This window comes from Peromyscus eremicus, chromosome 12 (genome assembly GCF_949786415.1).
Source record: "Peromyscus eremicus chromosome 12, PerEre_H2_v1, whole genome shotgun sequence".
Lineage (NCBI taxonomy): Eukaryota > Metazoa > Chordata > Mammalia > Rodentia > Cricetidae > Peromyscus > Peromyscus eremicus.
In genome coordinates this window covers 18,238,711-18,263,652 of record NC_081428.1, presented here as the reverse complement: position 1 = coordinate 18,263,652, position 24,942 = coordinate 18,238,711, and the positions used below count along the sequence as shown (strand labels likewise).

At 36.1% G+C, this 24,942-nt stretch overlaps 1 long non-coding RNA gene across 1 annotated transcript; it reads left to right on the top strand.

Moving 5' to 3' along the window:
- Positions 1-10,126: 10,126 nt before the first annotated feature.
- LOC131922745 (uncharacterized) lies at positions 10,127-19,463 on the top strand. The gene is made up of 2 exons (XR_009382375.1): positions 10,127-10,231; positions 19,246-19,463. It is a non-coding gene; the product is annotated as an uncharacterized LOC131922745 (long non-coding RNA).
- The last annotated feature ends 5,479 nt before the right edge of the window (positions 19,464-24,942 follow it).

Sequence of the window (24,942 nt, the reverse complement as noted above, 5' to 3'; positions counted from 1 at the left end):
TGTTTGCTTTATTTTGAGATGGGGTTTTTCTGTGTATCCTTAGCTGTCCTGATACTCTCTATGTAGAATCAGCTTGTCTTGAACTCACAGAGATGCACGTACTTGGGTCTCCTGAGTGCAGAGATAAAAGCATACATCACTATTCCCAAACCCCACAATGGTTCCTAACCAAGTTTAGACATACTGCTTTGTCAGCTTTTCAGCCAACCTGTGCAGATCTTTCTGCTGGACCTGTGATCTGAGGACCTGAAAGAACCAGGCAAACTATAGTTAAATGCTGTAGACAACCTTACTTTAGTTTTAGTGTACTTTATACATGAATGTAACAAAGAAAATGATGATCCAAGGAAGGCTGCTTGAGTTCAGAAAAACATGTAAATATACGTCAGCAAGCCCCTACTAAGTATCAACAGAGTAGCCCTCTCCCAGAATTTTCTCAGGACAGAGCACTTTAAACACAATTGTGTGGTACATACTATAAATTATATCTGAGACAGCATGAAAGGAAAGTAGAGGTGGGATGACCTAGCTACTATGGATGGCACCATTGGCTAGCTTGGCTTCTCTTCTGTACAAGTGGATAAGAAGGAGTTAAGCTGTAGTACGAATCCATCCCCATTTCTGTTGGTGGATACGATATGACCAGCACTTCAAACTGCTGCTGCCTTTGCTTTTTCATCAGGGTAGACAGTGTCTTGAATTGTGGACTGAAATAATTCTAACTTGAATTGCCTTTGTCCGGATGTTTTTATCCTATCAACAAAAAGTAAACTGAGGTCCATGGTTACTCCATGTGCTTTAACGTACTCATCTTTTTTTTTCTTTCAAACAAATACTTCTGTCTGGAAATCACCAATACATCATAGTTTGTGTAATCCTAGATCGATTTACCTTTCTTACATTCTCATAGTATTTTATCCTTTCATCAGCCAGTTTTCATACATATGGACCAGAATCATGTCAATGAAGCATGTGAAAGGCAACATGGAGCCATGGTGGTCATTTGGTTACTCTTACCATTTGTAATGGTAAGTGTGATCTCTGCTGCAGAATCTATAACCATCTGGATGTTGGGCCTCTAGTTGTGCCTGTGGGAGACTATTCCAATTACATTATTTGAGACTGGATGACTTGACTATTGTGGATGACACCATTCTATGGCTAGGCTTTCAAGTGGTAGATGTGATGCATCATGTAGAGATACAGTGAGAAATCAGTAACGTTTCATTTCTTTTAACTTTTTGGGTGACGTGAATGAACTGCAGAGAGCTCTCAGATGTCAGTCACATTTAAGGATTGCTTCATCTGAATGGGAAACTTCCCCAAAGGCACAACCTATTCTCGGCTGCTGGATCCCATGCCTGATACCCATGAGCCTAATGACCACAGCCGACTTCAAATGTAGACAAATTAAAAGTGACATCTGAGCTCAGGAGTTCCTTGTAGGCAAGCTTCTTGGCGTCATTGAAGCTTGAGTGCACAAAGCTACACTCTGACAAGTTTGGGCTCCTTTTCTTTCCATGGGCTATAATCCTAAAATTTACCCCTAAGAAACTTGTACACTTCATTTTTATCTTGTGCTATACTTCTTATTGAGAAAAACTATACTATGATAAATTTATCCCGGAACACAAGACATTATTTGCTCCCTGTGTGGTTGAAGGAATAAAGAAATAGGAAGTGGCCTTGATTGAGAATCTAGAAGGAAAGCTTAAATATGTGATGCAGACACAGACAGCTAAGTGACAAGGACATTCTAACAGAGAAACTGTCTTTTATTCCAAATGGAATTTCCTATCTTAAACTTTAAAGCACTCCTTTAGAGCATGAGTATGGTGTTTATTTTTTAAGTAAAATCTAATTACACGATTTCCCCCTTCCCTTTCCACTCTTCAGCACCTTCCATAAACAGTCATTTAGTCCCTCATATCCTCTTTTTCTTTAGTATACAATACACACACACAGATGCAAACACACATGCACATGTATGCCTAAGTGTGTGTGTGTGTGTGTGTGTGTGTGTGTGTGTGTGTGTGTGTATATATATATATATATATATATATATATATATATATATAGTCTTAATGTATAAATACAACCTATTCTGCCTGTCTGGTGTTACTTGTAGGTATATGATCTCAAAGTTGAGCACTAGGTATTAGATAACCAATTAGGGCCTCATCCATGGAGATGACCATTTCTCTAGCTCTCAGCACTCTTTAGTCATTCTTTGCCTGTGGGTAGATTCCCATAAGATTTCCTCTTTCTATGTTATTGGTGTTGTACATGTTCACTTCTTATTTACCCATCCATATTGTTAAGGAATCATGGATGAAGCTTCTCTGCTCTTTCTAGGACACACAATCTCACAGCAGCTTTTCTGGTCCTTGGGCTCTTACAATCTTTGTGTTCCCTTCTTCTCCAATGTTCCCTGAGCCTTAGATTCAGTAGTTGTGTTGTAGGTGAACCAATTGTGCCTGGGCATCCCCCGAAGATTCCCTCTTGTTCTCTCTGTATTTCCACCAGTGGTGGTTGTCTGTAAAACAGTCTTCTTTTGTTGCAAAGTTAACTTTCTTTGACGAACACTGAAATCTATCCTTGACTCTGGGTAAAGGCAGTTAGGAATTATTCTGCTTTGTTAAAGTGACAGTTTCCTTCTAAAATCCATGTTCTCACTAGACTCAGGTGGTCCAATAGCTTTCTAGTGTTTAGCATGGTATCTTTCTTGATGACTTGGCCATAAATCCAATTAGAGAGTTGTTGATTATCACCCAAAGTCTGAGTGCCTTATTGTACCTTTATGGTTATCATGGCATGCTAGTCATTGTTGTGCTTCAAAAGCTTTCAGTACTTTAAAAGCTAGTTTCCAGGGAGGAGGCTCTCAGTTCAGATCAACTCAGATCCTCAGGGTCCTAAACACATGGTGTCTTCATCAATAGGGATTTAACTTCAGCCTCTGAGAGAACCAAGGGCAAAAGCAATAGTCTCTTGGATTTCCCTGACCAACAATTCTGAAGGGATTTTGAAGACACGAGTGCGTCAATAGTCTTTTTTTGTTATGCTCCGATATCCAGTGCTTTGAACAGAATTCACTCAATAAGCAGTTGTTGAATTGATCCCATGTTGGATTGCTCTGGAAAAATAAATTCACACACACACACACACACAACTTTCAACATCAGCTCCCTCACACAATGACTTAGGTTAACTAAAAATTAGTTTGAATGCCCAGGAAGTCCTTTTGTCCCAGGGGTCTATTTATTACTGAAAATAAGAATTATAGCTAAATAACTGTGAGACAAGAATGTCAGTGCTAAAATCTGAAAGAGTTCTGAGGTTCATGCTGAAATGAACAGTTCTCATAATTTCAAGAACTCTGATTAATGGAGCCAGCTTGCTGTACAGGTAAGGACTGCCCTTCATTGACAATAACATGGAAGCTATTATAGTGTGTATTTTCCAATTCTAATTTGCTTTATCTCTCCCATAACCCCTTTGAAAGGCGAATGCACAAAGCATTATTTATCTATTTTTTTAACAGAAATTGTTTAAGAAATTTTGAGATGGTTACATGGGTCACTAAATGCTTAGTCTAATAGAGTTCTGTGCCATGTTCTGCAGCATTACCTTCATTAACCTAAAAATGTTTCAGAAAAATTGAATTGACATTCAGTAATCAGTACAGGAAAATAGAGTTAACTCATTGCTGTAGTATTGATAATCTATTTTTATTTTTTTTGAAAAGTTTAAGATAGTCAAATTAACTTTAGCAATACTAATTAATTAAGGATTACATTTCTCTAAATATTGTCATTTACTAAGTACATGATTTTCTCGTTTAGTGACAGAAACACATAGGATACAGGGATACAGAGATTTAAAGTTAGTTAAAATTTATAGTGATTACTAAGGATTAATATTTTTGGAGCAATATTTAGTGGTGAATCCACAGTTTGCATTTAGAACATTAATGTAGTTTTGAATCCACCAATGAAAAAGGCTAATAGTAATAAATTTGCATTTCTATCTAACATTTTTATAAGCATTTGAATTTCATTCTCACCTTTACTACAGATACACAACTGGGTGGCCTTTCATATTTTCCCCCTTTTATTGCTTAATTTGCTCTTTGATTAAGAGCTGATTCGTGATTCATAATCATTTGAAATTCAAATATGTCAAAAAAGAGACAGGAAAAATGTCTTAGTAATTAAGAGCACTTGCGGCTTTTCCAGAGGACCAGAATTCACTTCTGAACATCCTCATGATGATGCACAACATGCTCTCACCTCAGTTCCAGATGATCAGACACTCCTGCTGGCCTCCTTGGGGCCTTTCATTTACATAAACTCACACTTTATCATACACATAAATAAATAAAAAACAGTAAACAAATATTTTAAAGCCAACAAACATCATTAATATGATATTTTAGAAAAGGACTTAGAAGACATGTCTATGTTTCTCTTCCATTCTGATAGACTTGGTGTTCTGGTTAGTTTTTTATTAACTTGAACAAAAACAGGCATATTTGGCAAGAGAGATCTCAACTGAGGAACTGCCTCCATCAGACTGATCTGTGGATGTTTCTATGGGGCCTTTGCTTGATTAATAATCAGCCCACTGTGGGTAGTGCAACATCTGGGCAGATATCCCTGAGTGGTATAATAGAGCAAGCTCAGTAAACCTGAAGTAACATTCCTTTGTGGTTCTGCTTCAGTCCTGTGTCCAGGTTCTTGCTTTGAGTTCCTGCCCTAACTTCCCTTCATGATGGATTGTTAGCTGTAAGATGAAATAAACCCTTTCTTCTCCAAGTAGCTTTGACTCATGGTCTTAAATCACAGCAATGAAGAGTAAACTAATTCACTCTGCATCTACACTGCTAACATGATGTGCCTTTCTTTATGAAATGCTCCAACATTGTCTCAATTGAAGGCATTATTCTAGGTACCTGTTATAGTCTCAGAAGGAGCCATGAAAGCTTCAAGGAAGAAAGCCATCACCATCAATAGTATCAATAGTATCCAGCTGTAATGCCTTCGAACCACAACAATGACCAGCATGGCAAGATATTCTGAAAAGTGCCATAGGAGCACTTATATTCTGGGGGAAAATAACAGTCACCTAATTGGAGATATAGCTCACTCAATAGGAGGCAATTCACACCTGGCACTGTAAAATTAGCCATCTACCCATGGCTGGTGAGAACATGGAACATAGAGGTAAATCTACTATTGCCACTTTCCTAAACCAATATAATTTCTAACTGCATTTTAAATACTTATCCTGATATCCACCAACAAGTGTAGCTCTCATACCTCATTTTTTTTTTAGTCGGTAGAGATCATTACAGAAAACCACAACTGACTCAAATGTAGATATCAACTGATTGTGGGATGCTGGCTCCCCCAAACTATGTTTGTACACAATTCCTATAGTTAAGACTCAGGGAATGTCACAGAGAAGGCAACAGAAAATGGTAAGAGCTAGAGAACCACCACATCAGGTGTAAGATAGTCCTCTTTTTAAAAAGACAGCAAATGATGAGTGGGAGGAAGGGATAAAGGGGGGATCTGAGAGGAGTCGGGAGTGAATATGATCAAAATCCATTGCAAGGAATTCTCAAGGAATTAGCAAAATTATTCTAATACTAAAAATGAAAAGAATCCACTGTTCCAAAGTGCAAATAGTAATCCCAGTGTGCTATGTTGTATGGCTATGTTTATTTTTTTTGTGAACTGAGAACAGTACTTGACGTTGAGTCCTATAAAATGATTCTTCTTCTTCTTCTCTTTCCACATTCTTTTGTCCTATTCATTTCCTACTTCTCTGAATGAGGTCACCTGATTATACCCAGCCAATCATCTTTCTTTCTGCAGTCACCCTTCCATTACTTGACACACCCCATGACTTTCTTGATGAATTTTCTTGAGTCCCGACCTTCTCCTCAGTACTATTGGGATTATACTATCAATGTTGTTGTCAGTATCAGTGAGCCTAAATCTGCTGGACTTTTGGTATTTGTCTGTCTCTTCCATCAATGGTCAATCTAGCCTCACTGCTCATACTGGCCCAAGTGTGACTTTTAATGACAGAAACTCCTTGTGTCATTAGACTATTGTCACTAGAAAGAACCAGTTAAAGTGTCCCTGTGTAGCTATCTCTATAGATGGTTTCTGGGATAAAACAGAAGACAACATTGCTCAGAATTTTATACACAACTTTTGACATAAACTATTTTGATGCAAAGACAATACTAATTAATCATACACAAGAATTTTATTCTTTGAGCTTTGCATGTTATCTTTTACCTCGATTTTCAGACAGAGTTGGAATGAATAGGTTCTTCCTTTATATTTTTATTATATTTATTCTCTCTCTCTCTCTCTCTCTCTCTCTCTCTCTGTGTGTGTGTGTGTGTGTGTGTGTGTGTGTGTGTGTGAATACAACTTAAATTATGTTTTCAGTGTAAATAAATACATTTCTATATTTAACAGTGTGGAGAAAGAACTTTCTAGAAATGTCACAGCTAAATAATGGTAATTAATGGTTAAATAATGATAACTAATAAATGTATCAAGAATATTGGGAAATTTATCTTCAGAATATGAAAAGATATTTTTGTCATATGGTGAAGCACTTCTTTTGGCATATCTTACTTAAAGTATCTATACAATCATATAGACAACATCTTTATGCCAATTTTTAGACTCTCTTTAGTAGAATTAAACATAAAAATCTATATTTTAACTTAACTTCATTTTTTCAATGCTTATGTTTTGAAAACCAAACACCTCTGTATTAAAAGTAGTTTTATATTAATATTTATAGTCATTAAATAGTGTATTGCATTTTAGAATTTATCATTCTAATAATGACTAAACCATTCCTGTTTAGATTTATTTTTACTCCAAATAAAGAAAAATAGAGATGTGAGGGTCCTTCTGTTAGTACTTCTACATTAATTATTTCTACAATGGCTATGTCATACAAAGCATCTTTGAGATTTATTCTTGGGCTGATGAACACATTTAAAATATTAACCTCAAGGTTTACTGTACTGTGATCACTCTCTTTGGAAAAATGATTTCTAAAGCAATTATTATGTTTTAAAAGACAAATTGGGGTTTCTAGAAAGACAAAAATATTTAAAAATCTGTCCTTTAAACTTCCAAAACATTTAAAATTGTAAAAACTTACTTCACATTTTGCTTAAGAGTCTATCTAAAAACATGACTTGAAGACCTGATTATTTTTCAGTAGGAATTTGTTTTAACTGTTGAGAATCCCTAATGAATGTTAATAAACACTTTGAAAACCTGGAATAGGATATTTGGCATGAGGGGAGTGCTGTTTGTTGATTTGGTAGTTGTAATTTCAAGGTGCAGATGGTGGAATAGACTCTAGCCGTGGTTCAGTGCTCACACTCAGTGCTCACACGGTCTCTGGAGTCTTAAGTTTCAACTGCACCTATAAAAAGGGGCAATTAGTTCTTTCCTTTTTACTGCTGTCAAGGGAAATAAAGCTATTTCAGTTAACTGCCAAATAGTGCTCTAGATTAAAATCCCGCTGTACGTTAATTTATTCTCCATTTCAAATTCTAAGTCATGAGACCAAAACAAGTAAGACATGTCACCTTCATAAATAGGATTGTCGATTAATGATGTCATTTCAGTGTAATCGTTGGTGTAATTAGTCCACACTAGGAATATCATTCTTCATAAATTCACATGTGGTAGGGACAAGGTTAGTACTAATTTAATATGCATTAAAGGTCTAACTGAGCACTAATCTCCACCTGGTATACCAACTCCTCCCTGTTTCAGTATGAGGATTGTTAAAGCACATTTTTTTTTGAAAAATATAGTAAAGTTAGCAAGTTGAAAATGGATAATCATTATTAATTTTTAGTAAGACATGTAATTTTTCTCACTAGATATACATTACTCTGAGAGGAACTTCTCAGTCAAATCTAATGTAATTGACTAGAGAAAGTGATTTTTTAATTTCTCCCTAACTATATATGCTGTGGATATCACTCTGTATAAAAAAATGCTGATTGGCCAGTAGCCAAGCAGGAAGTATAGGCGGGACAAGCAGAGAAGAGAATTTTGGGAACAGGAAGGCTGAGTCAGAGAGATACTGCCAGCCACCGCCATGACAAGTGAAATGTAAGGTAAACCACGAGCCACGTGGCAACTTATAGACTAATAGAAATGGGTTAATTTAAGATAGAAGAACTAGATAACAAGAAGCCTGTCACGGCCGCACACTTTGTAAGCAATATAAGTCTCTGTGTTTACATGGTTGGGTCTGAGCTGGCTGCGGGACTGGTGGGTGAGAGAGATTTGTCCTGACTGTGGGCCAGGCAGGAAAACTCTAGCTACATATATACGTGGCAACAATACATAAAGATATTTTAATAAAAACCACATCATAGGTAAAATTTTTCCATTGATTCCACTCACATCAGACAAATTAATTTACAGCTTTAGCTTAACTGTTTAAAAATTTTGTGACGTTTAGGCACTGTGGCTTGATTCATAGAAGCTTGGAGATAGTTCTATGTAATTATTTTCATCTCAGAAACACGAAAGAAAACCGAGAATGATATATAAAGTGAAAATGAGAAACCCGTTCCCTACTCTTGCAAGTGTTTTAGAATTTGTTTGTGCATTAATTGTATTAGTGATCATAATTAGAATAATGAGAACTTTGCACTAACATAACACAAGTTTAACTGTAATGTTTCTGTCTGACTTAATTCTTCCAACTGCAAAAATGGAGGGAACAGTCAAAACTAAGAACAAAGCATCATTTGCATCGGAATAGAAACAGCTACATCATGACAACCAGATCTCAAATTAGCTCATGAGATGAATAAGTTCTTGAGTTTTTGTACTTGAAAATTTACTTTTTTAACTCCATATATAACTTGAAAGATTGATCAAGGCAGCTGCATTTTTAATTCAAATAACATCAGCTGCTTGGCAGAGGAGGCAAAGCAAAGAAAAATTGCTACAATGATTTAAGTGAAATGGGGAAATCAAAGACAGCGTGAAGCACAATGAAATCATCACGTAAAATGCACATGAAATGTAATCACTTATTTCAGAAAAAAAAAGCTTGCCTCGTTTGCTTTTTACAGTGTCTAGCACATCTTATTCTGTAAATCATTTTTCCCCAAGTATCACTCACTGAGAATGTAAGAAAATTAATGGTATTTTTTTCAATTTCTATTTAAGAAATAATTCTATTCATTGTGCTGTTCTATATTATGTCTGCTATTTTCACAATTTATTTTAGGCTAGGGGCTTTTATTTCACTTTTTATGATAAAATACCCACCTGGTATACTAATCACTCCATTTCCATATGCTCATTCTCTTCTGTGCATACTATAAATTTTCCAGCACCAAGCAGTTCAAATAATCAGATAGCTACCATAAATATTAGTAGGTATCCTTCTTACATACTGACTTGAGTTTGTCTATTGTTTATAAACAAGCATTGCTTATACCAGTTGTGCTCACTCACCAGAGCTCTGGTTGGGATTTCTCAAGGAATTTACTTGTTGATGAGTATGATATCTGAAAACTCAGGACAGGGAAGCACTGTCTTCTCCAGTCGTGCCTTTTAGTTTTATGAGCCCTGTTCAAAAGGGGTATTTTCATTGTTCTTTAAAATGTTTTAAAGTTCATCTGTGAAAACTGTATACATGTATGAAATATATTTTGATAGTATCCAGTCTGTGGTTCTCTCTAACTCTGCCCAAATAACCCCTTGTCTCCCTCTCAACTTACATACTATTTTTAACCTACTGATCCCGTTTGGCATTGCCAGCCTGCGCATGAGTATAGGACCTTCTACTCAGTAGAGTCTACTCAGTAACTTCTACTGGGATATGGGGATATTACCCGGGGCGATAGCTCCAAAGAAGTTGGATTCTCCCTCCTTCAGCAGGCATGAACTAGCTGCCAATAGATTCTCAGCTAGAGGTTATGGTTTCATGATGGAATATGAAATAGCTAGATCATGTGTAAGTCTTGTGCTGGCAACCAGAGCTGTTTCATTACACTCCTCCCCAATCACTGGCTCTCAAAATATTTTCATTCTCTTTTCCATACAGATCTTTGAACCTCATGGGGACAGAGCAGCAAGCAGATGTTCTATTTAGGGATGGACACTTTCAGGTCACATATTTTCTGCATTAATCACCATCTACTTTGAGGGTAAGAGTTGTACTAACTTGTTCCATTTAATTATTTTATGAAATTCAGTTCTACTTTTAGTATTAATTAATTTAAAACTAGTTACTCACATTATTTTAGTCAGTTTAGATGTAAATTATGTATTAGGAACCAAATAGATATCATCTTATTTACCTGAAGCTCAGAGTTTAGTTTACTGTATATATTGCAGGAACTAGGTAAATACACATGCAATTAAGACTGTTGTACGAAAAAAAATAAAAAGAATTTTTTGATCAAGAATAAAAGGAAAATATAATTTGATAAAAATAATGACTGTTTCTTGACAAGAATTGCTGTAACTGCTACAGTTATATTATCATAGTAATGATTGCTAATATATTAATGATGGACATCTTATTGAGATAAAAGCTTTGAGGAATTCAAATGTATAATATCAATTTTACATACTTTATGCATGTTATCTCATTTTATCCTTCAAACATGTCCTATAGTGGATTCATCATTCAGATGGAAAAGTGAAATTTGACATTATGGTAATTTGCCCAAAGCACAGTGACAATGGGAGTTTGGGATAGGACTGGAGTATAGTGGTCTGATTGCCCCATTGTATGCTTTTAAATAATCGCTATTTTCTTTGTAAAATTGCTGACGCCCTCAGTTCTCCCTCAGTTGAGGAGAGGAAATCACCAAAGAAAATCACTTACAGCAGAGCTGGAATGGAATGAGAGTGGGTTTAGGCAAGCGCAGCCCCAGTCTGGTAAGCGCCCCCAAACAAAGGCAAGGCATGAAAACTGTGTCAGGGGGTCGTGGCCATGATTTAACCCACGCCCTTTCTGTTTTTGTTTTGTTTTGCTTTTATTAATCATTCCAGAATCTAGTCAGACTTTTAGGTGAATCAATAAGTAAAACAGACAAACAAAAATCTGAGTGAAATTAAAGAAAAAGAAATTGTCACTCACATTATAGATACATACTTATTACATATGGAAATTATTATGTATTTGTTTTATTTTTGAGACAGGACGTCATCTGGTCCAGGATAGCCTCATAGGAAGCGAAGATTGACATTAAACTTCTGATGCCTCTGCCTCTTAAGTACTGAAGTTATAGGCATATGGCTCATGGTTTTAAATTAAAAAAAATTATTTATTTTTATATTAAGCATATGGGTATTTCATCTGAATGTACATCTGTGTACCATATGTGTGCAGTTCCTGCAGAGTCCAAAATAGGTAATAGAATTCCCTGGAAATGAAGTTACAGAAGATGGTGCGCTACTATGGGGGTGCTGGGAATTGAACCTGGGTCCTCAGTGGACACAGTATTCTTTTTTCTTTTTTTTTTTCTTTTTTTTTTTTTTTGGTTTTTCGAGACAGGGTTTCTCTGTGTAGGCCGGCCTCGAACTCACAGAGATCCACCTGGCTCTGCCTCCTGAGTGCTGGGATTAAAGGCGTGCACCACCACCGCCCAGCGGACACAGTATTCTTAACCTTTGAGCCACTTCTCCAGCATCTAAAATTAAATTTTAAGCTAATTAGAAACACCAAGTGTGTTGAGCCTTAAGCCAATGGATGCATGACTTCTGGTTTCTAAATAACTATAATAGAGGAATCCTTTGCACTTCTTTCTAAGAAGTAATAAGTGACATAACAGAAAGAATATAAACAGTACATTAAACTGTGACAAAAATACATTTTTACTAGTTTCCTCATTATCAGTAATCTATTTCTATCTATCTATCTATCTATCTATCTATCTATCTATCTATCTATCTATCTATCTTTCTATTTGTCTTTCTATCTATATCAATCATCTATTTGTCATCTAGCTACTAAAATAGACATTGCATATTAACATCCAGGTAGGAACTAAGTACATGGAAATTAAGTAATGAATCATTTTGGATTTATTTGGACATTTTTGCATAATCACAAAATTACTGGAGAAAACAATAGATCAACTGTTATATATTATGGACTGCCTCTCAAGGTTTCAATTATACAGCCAAAGATATAATCTGAAATCTTTTTTTTTTTTTGATTTTCTGAGACAGGGTTTCTCTGTGTAGCTTTGCGCCTTTCCTGGAACTCACTTGGTAGTCCAGGCTGGCCTCGAACTCACAGAGATCCACCTGGCTCTGCCTCCCGAGTGCTGGGATTAAGGGCGTGCGCCACCACCGCCCGGCTATAATCTGAATTCTTAAATTCCTTGGTTGAAACTTGAACCTCTAACAACAAGGTCTTTAGAGAGAAGGCTTTGGGGGAATACTAGATAAAGTCAGGCCCCTGGGGCTCTCAAGAAATTAATGCATTATAAAGGAGTAGTGTGCTATCAAAACAAGAAGGGACACTATGGCTCTCTGTCTGCTATACAAGGACATAGGGAGGAGACTTGGATACTAGTCCCCATAAAAGTACCCACTTAATGGCTCCCTGATCTCAGAATTCCAGCAGTGCAGAGCTGAGAGACAACAGACCTGTGTGCTGAAGTTGCCTACAAACCAATATTATGATTGGGCACCTTTAGGACACTGCGATTCCATTTCTGAAACTGAGATAAATGTAACTGATAACTTTAAAGCAAAATGTCCTAGAAAAATTTGTGGTAAAAATTGCCTTCAATAGTTCTCAGTCCGAGATTTCTTTGACATTTAGACTATTAATGAAAGAAAAGAGAGCTAAACCAAGCCAGCCTAGAATAGTCTGGGCACTGAGGTTAAAACGGAATAGTGGAAAAGTCAATGTATTTGAACAGCCAAGGGCTGTACTTCTCATATAAGGTGAGAAACTCTCCCTGAGAGCTGCCAGAGTGTAAAACTGATTTAAGAAAATTGCTACTTTCCACAAAACAGCAGGAATGTGTGTAAAAGATATTAATGAGTAACCTAACAGTAGAAGACAATTCCACTGAGCATAGCAAAGACTTGAGAGTAGTTCCACATAGCAACTTCATAACGATGAAAACAACATGCATATGCATGCTTTGTTTCAACTGTGTTTAATGGATATTGCCAGCTTGGTTCTAACAGGGAAAACAAAACAAAACAAACAAACAAACAAAAACAACAACAACAACAACAAAAAACCAAATGTGCTCTTTTGAAGTAGGCCTCTGATGGATGTCATAACACTGCTTTTAGGATGATGCAGTTGTTGACTTTCTCAAGGAAAATTAAGATTATATACTTTAAATTTTTGATTATGTTTAACCATTTTTGTGTTTTTGTATGTGCCTTTCTCCCTCTCTCGCTCCCTCCCCTTTCCCACCCAACTCCTTGTGCTTATGATTGTGCAATGGTGTGCACATTGATGACAGAGGATAACTACTGGGATTGTTTTCTTTCTTCCACCTTGTGGGTCTTTGGAAACAATCTTAGGTTTTAGGGACCGATGGGCAGCACCTTAATCTACAAAGCCGTATTACCTGCCCCAGGTAACTTTACTTTCAATATTGGAAGATGAGCTCAATATGTCTTTTGATAATCAGTCTAGCATATTGAAAGCCCAGTAACTCAGAACACAATGTGAATGCTGTAACCAAGACAGAACCACAGAACAGAGAGACATTTCAGACACAACATCCTGTGGGTGGGCCAAGTTTCTTTCTATCATTTTTTTTTCTTTCAGAAAATAGTGTTTCAATGCAGAAGCTACAATGACTTTATGTTTGTTCTAATTTAGTGGAGAGCAAACTATTGTCTAATTAGAAATTTATGTTTGTATTAACATTTATATTTATATCTAAATGGAGCTAGAATGAGCAGTGAATCTCAGTCATCTAGAAACATGAAATATTATATGCTGAGAATACCAAAAGATATGCCTAATATATCTGAGTTAGGATCATTAAAGAATATCTCAACCAAAAACCTCATTTCTACTTTAGTTCATATATTTTAAAGGCAGCATTATTTATTACTATTTATGAAAAAATAAATGTTACAACTTTTGCTCATAAACGGTACCCACCCTACTGCTCAAATACATGTTTCAAGTCTCAGATAATTTAAAGCTCCTGTTCAATTATTATCATGTAATAAAATTATTAAAATGAAAAAAATGTTTGTGGGATATCAGTTTCAGCTAGTTTAGTAATCATTTCACATATTGTTTGTGAAAGCCAATGAGTGATGAATTTCCTAAGGGAAAGTTACAGAGACCTTCAGTGGAACACAAACCACATTCCACATCTTGACAATTTGTCACTCAAGCAAAACCAAGCCAACCATATGCATTTTAAGTTGTGATTTACTCACTTTTAGTGTTTTTGGAATTTCTGAATGTGAGAACCACATAGCTTATGATTCTTCTATGGTACACAGGCCTACATAATAAAAACTATCCTTCAGTTATTCTGGAAATTAAGTTTAAAGAAACGTCAAATGATGTTAAAATGAGTAATTTCCACTCTTCAACATTTGTTTTTCAATTTTCATTCAATTTATGTGTATAATTCATAATAGGTAGTCTAAACTGACACTATGAAGTCTATGTGTAAAACTAACATTATAAAACTATGTAAACCTTCCTAGAGCCAATGAATTTCCCTCAGCTAGAAAAAAAATCATGATGTAATCTTTATTTTTTATGAAAATGCACAGTAAAAAATACAATGTATTTAATAGTTATGGATCAGCATAGTTAAAATTTAGCATAATGAATATATCAAGTATATCAAATTAATTAACAGTATGATAAGCATTTGGTAGCAGTAACAAGTTCAAAACCTTCTGGGAATATTGATGCCTCAGATTTGTTGTTGCTGCTGATGGTGTTACCAGCTCGGTATATTTGTAGATCTGTGAAATCGTGAGGAATGCAGAGCAGTGAGAGAACAGACACATGATGAACAGAGAAACAAAGGTAGCTAACAGTGGAAATATGCTAATGAATGAGCACCAATTAGTGCAGACGGGTAAACCTTGGGGAAGTAACCATATTTCATGACCACTGATAATAAATTTTGAGTGAATAGATTCATGTGTCATCAGGGAAAGTTGCTTTAATTTAAAGAGCTCAGCAGAAAAGCAGTTATATAAAACACAGAGGAAAATCAATTTCAGTTGAAATATATTTTATAAGAAATTTGAATTATAAAATGATCATCTGAGTACACTGTGAAGTATTAAGATAAAAAGATATTTGGAGTAGAATTTAAAATGAGTAACAAATGTACAGTGGTAAAATTGAACATAGTTGTATCTTCTCCCACTTAGAAAAATAGTACGTTTTTCAGTATCAGTTACGTAGAATGTTAGGGAAGAGTATTCCTAAAGTCTACCAAGATGTACACAAACTCTGTTCAATGACATAGACATATATGCACAACTTGACAAATTAAATTCTATTTGTGTTTTATGGTAAGAATTATAAAATGAGGCAGCGCTGTTAATTTTTTAGCAACTCTATTTCTGATATGGGTGTCAGCAAATACAAGGCTTATTCACACATCAGGCATGAAGTCATCAAATCTCATTTTTTGCCTTCCCTAAAGACTCCAGAATAGGTGTGAAATTACGATACCCAGAAAGTTATTTATTTGTTTATTTATTTTTTTAACAAGAATAATATTGTTTAGTGGTTTAGCTATCTATGTGTTTTTAGAATGTTGTCAGACCAACATCCGTTCTTGCATACAACACTTGCACAGCATGGCAGGGGCATAATCTTCTAAGAAGCTTACGTGCCTTATAGAAATAAAGTGAGGTTGTATAAGAACTAATTACATTTGGATTAAATAACCTTAAGTTGGGATTTTTGTTGCTTTGTAGAACCCAGGTGACTATATAAAATACCGAGTTTAGACTTTTGCACTTAGAAAGAAGAGATGGAGATTATAGGTCAGGAAATGTACCAATATAATATATTCAATCCTCTTTGTAAAGTTTGATTTTCAGAATATTTATATTGTTTTCTAAATTTTACTTTGCTTTTTGGAAACAAAGGTAAGAATTGTTGTTCCAGATATAGTAAGCAAGTGTTACTCATAGAGTAGTTTTGTGAAACATAAAGCATCATAGAAGTCAACAAAATATGGGTGCAGCCAACATTTTCCCAGTTTTTTTTCTGCTATATTAGTCACCTGATAATTATAAACTAGTTATGGTGAAATTCACTTTTTTCATGACTAGGACATGGGTAGACTTGCTAAAAATCGATAAGTACAAATGATCTGGAAACAATAAACACATAAATTCAAACTATTAATGTACAAATAATAAATGTATATTATATATAGTTTATGTATCTGTCCGCATGTATGTATAAGTATACATATGTATGTTGTATCTTTAGATTATTTACTTTTGCCACCACAGTTGAATGGGTCTGAATTAAATTATACCTCCTCCAATACATGGTTGCCATTGTGCTTGGGGAAGCAGTGAATGCAATACTGTGTGTATATTTGCTTACACAACTTTGAATACAGTTCAAAGAACTGCAAGTGATTTGAGCTATTTGATTGTATTTTATATGTGTTCTTTTTTAATGCATGTATGAAATCAATTAGCACAGTTTCAAAAAACTTTACCTGTAAATCAATTTGGCACATGAATAAAGTTCCATAAATGCTGCACTGATAAGAATAAAACAATACAGAATTTTTCTACCCTAAGATTTACCAGACCTACAAATATTTAAAAATCAACTTTTGGCTATAGGACTGTATTCAGTAATGGAATGACTTAAGAAAGTTCAAGTGTATCCTTAGACATTTGGAATCTTGCCTTCAAGGGAATCATTGACTATGTATGAGTTTGTATTTATGGTGATAGCAACATACTAGTTTTACTGAGAATGTGGACATGCATCAGGGAAAATGTACATAGGGAAGATATGAATCTGATATTGAGACTCTTAAAAGATGACAAGCAAAGCCGAGAAACATTCAACAGACATTTCAAAGCATACTCATGCACAGCACAACTGTGCTTTTGGGCAGAACCTGATTAACTGTTCTCTGTCTGAAAAACACAATTTTACTTTGGTTGGTGAAGAACAGGCTTAAGGACAATGATAGAGAGTTGGTAGGAAGGAACAGAGATAAGAGAGGGTCTTTTGGAGCACTTTGATCCAAGCCATTATACTTTTAAGAAATTATAAAATAATAAACTAAATAAATGAAAAATCTATCAGCACCTTATATATGGAGGTGTACACTTAAGTTCTAATCTCAAGGGAGAGGTGAACTTGAGATTTGTTCCACTCTGTGCAACAGGTGGGAGAAGAATAAATAAAAATAGCAAAAGCAGTTCAGACCTAGAGGCCTGAAGGTCATAGGAGATATAATGCAATTTTATAAGTATGTTCTGACACATAAAGAAAAATTTTTAAAAGCCGTGCACTTGGCTTCATAGAGTGATTAAAATGGGTAGAAATCAGAGTACTGGTGTTTTCAGTTAAAGCTGTCTATGCTAGAGCTTTGACTACTTCCAGTAGCCTCTTCAAATACATGATGAATATGATGTTCATCAAAAGAGATACTGATATTTTAAAATTACATTGTAATACACACACACACACACACACACACACACACACATTACAAAATGGCAGTTGTAACAAATTCAGCTCTTTGAATAGAAGCTTCCTTGTCTCCCTCCTGTAGTGGTTCCTTCCATGTACTTATAAAAACTTGTTGCTAATACTAACCACAGAGACCCCTGGTCTGCTTTTTTTTTTTCTTTTGGTTTTTTGAGACAGGGTTTCTCTGTGTAGCTTTGTGCCTTTCCTGGATCTTGCTCTGTAGACCAGGCTGGCCTCAAACTCACAGAGATCTGCCTGCCTCTTGCCTCCCGAGTGCTGGCATTAAAGGTGTGCGCCACCACCGCCCGGCTGCTTTCATTCTTAATGTTTGCTATTTGCATTGCATACAACGTCAGCCACTATCTGCAAACAGGATTCATTCCACTTTTCTGCTTATTTCAAACATGTGCCACAGAAACTGGTGAGCACCATGCATAGGAAAATTCCGTCAATAGTGACGACTACATCATGAAACTGGAAACGACAGAGGTAGATGGGAGGGGTGGTTAGGGGTGGGTGGGAAATAAAGAACGGTTGCTTGAGTAGAGCAATAAGAATGTAAGTGTGCAGTTGTTTAAAAATTAACTGAGTTAAAAAGTTCTCCAGCTACTTTATTTTATTCTACCTCCCTTTTTTATTCCTAAGACTCAAACCTAGGATGCTGGCCAATGCTAGGCAATCATTTTAGCAAGGAAGTACACGCTCAGCCCAGAAGCTCTCTTTAAAGCATTTTTACTCTACCATTCATTGAAATGAAAGAAGGCAAAATACTTATCTTATAAAAACGGAAACAGTCTGGAGGGAATGTGGACTTTGTCAGATCTTGCACGGAGCAAAGCAGAGAGTAGATTCTGGCCTATCTCACTGGTCATAGGTCTCACGTACGGTGAGGGAGACAAGTCTCAGAGTGGACTTATAAGAGGAACTGTGGCTTCACCTTCCCATGTCTAAAGGAGCAAACAAATAAAAAAGGCCAGGTTAGTGAGTTCCAGGAAAGGCACAAAGCTATACAGAGAAACACTGTCTCGAAAACCCCAAACAAACAAACAAACAAACAAAACAAAAACAAAAACAAAAAAAGGCCAAGTGAGAGGGAATCCCCCTTTCCTCTCATCTCTTGCTTCTTATTCTGGGAGGCAGATCTTAGAGAAAAGTGAGCAAGATGCTCTGAATAAAGTTGGTGGAAATCAATAGCTTTATTTATTCAAAGTGGTCTCTAGAAATGCACAAGAGTCACTTTAACCACTTAGGCTCTGCCTTTCCTCCCTCTTTAATAATGAATAATAAAGTCCAATTCCCCCAAAGCGATCTTACTAATGAGAAACTACATGCATATAGGAATTTGGTGACTTTTCAGGGAAGTATGTTTGTTCCCTAGGATTAGACACTGCCAACAATTCTATCATATTTATATTGCTGAACCAATTAATTTATAAACATTACTTTGATATAGGAACACATACAAGAAAACTGAAATAACACTCTGTATCTATCTGATCACCACAGATTAAAGCTGGATATCAACAACCAAAGAAACATCAGAAAGCTTACAAACTCATGGACACTGAACAACTCACTACTGAACGAAAAATGGGACAAGAAAAGTGACTTTCCATAATCAAATGAAAACAAAAACACAATGTACCAAACTTATGGGTGTTTGTAAATCTCATACTGGTGATTTAACAGCACACCTGTGAGGTGATATTTTATTTGTGCTGAAATGTGGCGATATTTTATTTGTGCTTTAATAAGTAAAACTTGCCTGGAGATCAGAGGAAAAAGCCAGCCACAACACAGAAGTCATGCAATGTTAGCACACACCTTTAATCCTATCATTTTGCAGGCAGGATCTCTGTGTGTTCAAGGCCAAACTGGAAACAGAGCCAGATGTGGTGGCACATGCCTTAAATTCTAACACCAGTTAACCATGGAGGTCTGGAGGTCTGTACAGACAGACAGGAAATGACAGAGCTGGGCAGGAATAGGAAGGGATGTAGCTGGGAGGAGAGAGCAAATCAGATGGCAGATCAGCAAGGCATATAGGTGTGGGTAGACAGGAAGTTGCGGCATTTCAAAGCTTCAGAGTTGGTGAGGTAAGGTTGGCTGGTGGCTTTCCTTATTTTCCTTATCTCTCTAAGGCTTTCACCCCTATAGGCTCCTTGTTTTTTATTTAATAAGGCCATTTAGAAACTCTTCTACACACCTAAAAGGTCTAGAACATAAAGAAGAAATCACACCCAAAAGGAGTAGATAGAAAAAAATAAACCCAGGACCCAAATCAATAAAATAGAAACACAACAGCAACAATCCAAAGAATCAATGTAACAATGAGTTAATTCTTTGAGAAAATCAATAAAATTGACTAACTTTTAGGCAAATTATAGGAAAGTCAGTGAGAGAAGATGCAATCTAACAAAATCAGAGATGTAACAGTGAACATAATGACAGATTCTGAGGAAATCCAGAGAATCGTAAGGACATACTTTCAAGATCTGTACTCTACAAAATTGGAAAATCTGAAAGAAATGGAAACTTATTTTTATATATACTGTCTACCAAAGTTAAATAAAGATTGGGTAAGAAATAAATTTAAACAGATCTATAATATTTAGTGTTGCTGAAGCAGTAATTAAAAGTCTCTCAACAAAAAGATATCGAGAGCCAGATTGCTTTACCACAGATTTCAATGAGACTTTTATAGAAGAGTTAAAAACATTATTTTAAAGATTATTCCACAAAATAAAAGCAGAAGGGATATTTTCCCATTTGTTTTATGAGGCTATATTTATACTTGTGACTAAACCACATGTAGACTGAACAAAGAATGAGAATTACAGACCAATTTCTCTTAGGAACATACATGTAAAAATTTCCAATAAAACATTTGAGAATCGAAACCAAGAATACATCAAAAATATCCTCCGCCCTGTTCAAGAAGGCTTCATCCTAGAGATACAGGGATGGTTCAATGCACATTTACTGATAAATGTCATCACCAAATAAACATTCTGAAAGGAAAAAAAAACATGATCATTTCATTAGATGTAGAAAGAGCCTTTGACAAAATTCAACACTCCTTCATGGTAAAAGTCCTGGAGAGATTAAGGATACAAGGGACATAGTTGAACAAAATAAAGACAATTTACAGCAAGCCCATAGCCAACATCAACTTAAGTGGAGAGAAACTCAAATTAATTGCACTAAAAGCAGGAGCAAGACAAGGTTACCCATACTCTCTATACCTATTCTAGATAATACTTGAAGTCTTAACTATATACAACAATTAGAATGAAGAAGTCAAAGTATCTTTATTTGAAGATGATATAATTGTATATACAAGTAACCCTAAAAATTCCACTGAAACTTCTATAGCTAATAAGCACTTTCAGTAAATTAACAGGATACAAAATTAAATCACAAAAATCAGTAGCTTTCCTCTATAAAAAATGACAAATAGATTGAGAAAGAAATCAGGAAACAACACTTTTTTTTTGTTTTTTTGAGACAGTATTTCTCTGTGTAGCTTTTTGCCTTTCCTGGAACTCACTCTGTAGACCAGGCTGGCCTTAAACTCACAGAGATCCGCCTGGCTCTGCCTCAAGTGCTGGGATTAAAGGTGTGTGCCACCACAACCAGCAACAACACTTTTTGTAATGATTTCATTGTTTTTTTTTTAATGTTTTGGGATAACTCTAACCAAGCCAGGGAAAGAAATATAATTAAAATATTTAAGGAAGATATCAGAAGGTGGAAAGATGTCTTGCTCAGGGATGGGAAGGATTAATATAGTAAAAATGGACATCCTACAGATATCAATCTTCAGATTCAGTGCAATCCCTATTTAATTCCAGCACAATTCTTTAAAGATACAGAAAAGACAGTTTTCAGCTCCATATGTAAACACAAAAATACCTGGGTCATTAAACAATCCTAAATAATCATAGAACTGCTAAGGTACCACCATCTCTGACCTTATTGTCCTGCAGACAAATAGTAATAAAAAACAGCATGGTATTGGCACAGAAATATACACATTGATCAATGGAATCAAACTGAAAAGCGTGACATAAATCTATACACTAATAGGCACCTGATGTTTGATAAAGAAGCCAGAAATACACTTTAGGAAAAAGACAGCACCTTCAACAAATGGTGTGGATGGCTGCATGTAGAAAAATCCAAATAGATCCATACTTATCATCCTCCACAAACTCAGCTCCAAATTGATCAAAGACCTTAAAATAAGACTAGATACACTGAATCTGATAGAAGACGAAGTGGAGAATAGCTTTGCAATCATTGGCACAGGAAAAGACTTTCTGAAGAGAACACCATTAGCTTGGGCACCAAGATCAACAATTAACAAGTGAGACTTCATGAAACTGTGTAGGTTCTGCATGGCCAAGTACATTATCATTAACACAAATTGACAGTCTACACAACTGGAAAGGAGTTTTGCCAAGTACACATTCTATAAAATGCTAATATTCAAATTATGTAAAGACCTAAAAAAACTAGATATGACAAGAACCCAATGAAAAATGGGGTAACAGATATAAACAGAGCATTTTCAAAAGCAAAAACTCAAATGGGTGAAAAACATTTAAAGAAATGGTCAAAATCCCTAATGGTCAGGGAAATGCGTATCAAAAATACTCTAATATTTTATCTTACACCTGTCAGAATGACCAAAATCAGTAAAGCAAATGACAATTTTTGCTGACAAGGATGTGGAGTAAGGGAAACACTTGTCCATTGCTGGTGGGAGTGTGAACACTTACAGCCACCATGGAAATTAATGTGGCAATTCCTCAGGAAGATGGGAATCTATCACCTATAGATCCAGCTATATCACTCTTGGGCATATACCCAAAGGATTCTTCATCCTGCTACAGAGACACTTGCTCAGCCATGTTCATTGCTGCTCTATTTGTGATGGCCAGAAACTGGAAACAACCTAGATGTCTGCGAATGGATGAATGGATAATGAAAAATGAGACACATTTACACAATAGAATATTACTCAACTATTAAAAAATGAAATCACAGCTAGGCGTTGGTGGCGCACGCCTTTAATCCCAGCACTCGGGAGGCAGAGCCAGGCGGATCTCTGTGAGTTCAAGGCCAGCCTGGGCTACCAAGTGAGTTCCAGGAAAGGTGCAGAGCTACACAGAGAAATCCTGTCTCGAAAAACAAAACAAACAAAAAAAAATTAAATCACTAAATTTGCATGTAATTGGATAGAACTAGAAAAACTAAATCATCCCGAGTGAGATAATCAAGAACTAGAAAGACAAATATGGTAAGTATTTGCTAGTATGTGAATATTAGCTGTTAATTCAAAGATAAGCAAGCTATAATCTGTAGAACCAGAGAGGTTAGGTATAGAGTAAGTGGGACAGATCCCCCTAGGTAGGGGCATAGAACTGATAGTTATGGTTGGACGAGGGGCAGGGTGTAGACTGGAGTAGGCAGATCAAACAGGGAGGGGAAGGGAAGAGGGGGCAAGGGAGTGGTTATGGGGTGAGATAATTAAAATTAAGGGCCATTTGAGTTGTCTTATGGAAAAAAAAAAACAGTAGAAGGCCCCTAATATGTATACATACATGAAGGCGATCTAAATGAAATAGATAAATAATGAGGAGACAGAGTCCCAACCAGAAATCGCTCATCATCAAATGAAGCTTCCATACTGGGAATAGAAATGGATAACATCTAATCAAGTTGCTGGGAGAAGCTGTCACTTGGGAATCCTTAAACCACTGAGGTTCCTGAAAACACTGTAGCTTGCTCTCCATGGACTGTAAGGCCCTACTGCTGAAAATAACTCACTGAAAATGGAGAAATCGAGAGCTGCAGCCCATCTAGAGTATTCACCCCTTCTAACTAGTGTTTTGGGTAATGGAAGGTACTCTGCAGGCTACCAAATGAGAAATGTAAACACCAACCCAGCTGAAACTGTAACACAAATTGCTAACTGGTCTTTTTAATAAAAGATCCCGAGCCAGATATTGGGGTAAATGCTGAAAGATCAGAGAGACAAAAGAACAAGAATGTCTTTATAAGACAGACTCATTGAAATACATCTACTTTTCAAGCAGAAATCATAGGAAATATCCTCAGAACACTGAGGTATCTGATAATATATTGTACGTAACTGGTAAGGAGCCTGAGCCAATTTTATGTATGGTGGCTGTCAAAAGACATGGGTCAGACACAAAATGCCAAAAACAATAGGATTCAGGGAATCAGTGTTTTGCAGCAACTTCTGAAGCACTGATTATCACAGATTGGTGAGAAGAGCGTCACATGGTTTCTTCACAGGGTATGGGTCACATGACAAGACAACAACTCTACAGGGACCACAAATATTTTGTGATATGAAGATAAAATACCAGCTCTTTGCTCTAAAAACATATTTAATTTTCATTGTCATAGGCATCAAGGATGGCGATGATTTTTTCCAGACAGAATATAATTCCCTCCAATATCAGCACCCATATGAACTTTCTCAAATAGAAAAGGAAAATAAAGACAACCAAAGGTCTACCTTGCAATAAGAGCAAGAAGATAAGAGCTTCTAGGAAAATAATCATTCCTTAAAAATAGGACCCATAAATTAGAAGCACCGGATTGGATATGGAAAAAGTTTATCTGTTGTGCACAACAAAATGTAAATTAGGAAAATATCTGACTGAGAAAAACCAACCATGGTAGATGAACTCTTTCAGTTTGAAGGCGATAACTAACAATTCTGTTCAATTGAAAGATATCTCAATGCAAAGAGATTAAGAATGTGGTTCTTGTACTATACAAGCAGATCTAAATGACCACAAAACAAGCTTTATTTATTATTTTTCTATTGATGTCCTAAAACACTATGACTAGGAAACTTTGAGAAGCAAGGGTTTATTTGGTATTATAGTTCCCGAGGGACGAGTAGCCATCAGCGGGAAGAAGCAAGCTTGGCAGCAGTCCTGGCAGCAGGAGTAATAAGTTACAAAATTACATTTTGAACTGCAAGAATGAGGCAGAGAGAGCAAGCTGGGAATTGTCCATGGCTTTTAAAACCCTCAAACCTTTCTTCAGTGATATATTTCCCCCAGAGAAGCCACAGATCCTCAGCCTACCCAAACAGCGTTACCTACTGTGGACCAAGTATTTAAATGCCTGGGACTATGGGGGCATTTCATTCAAGGC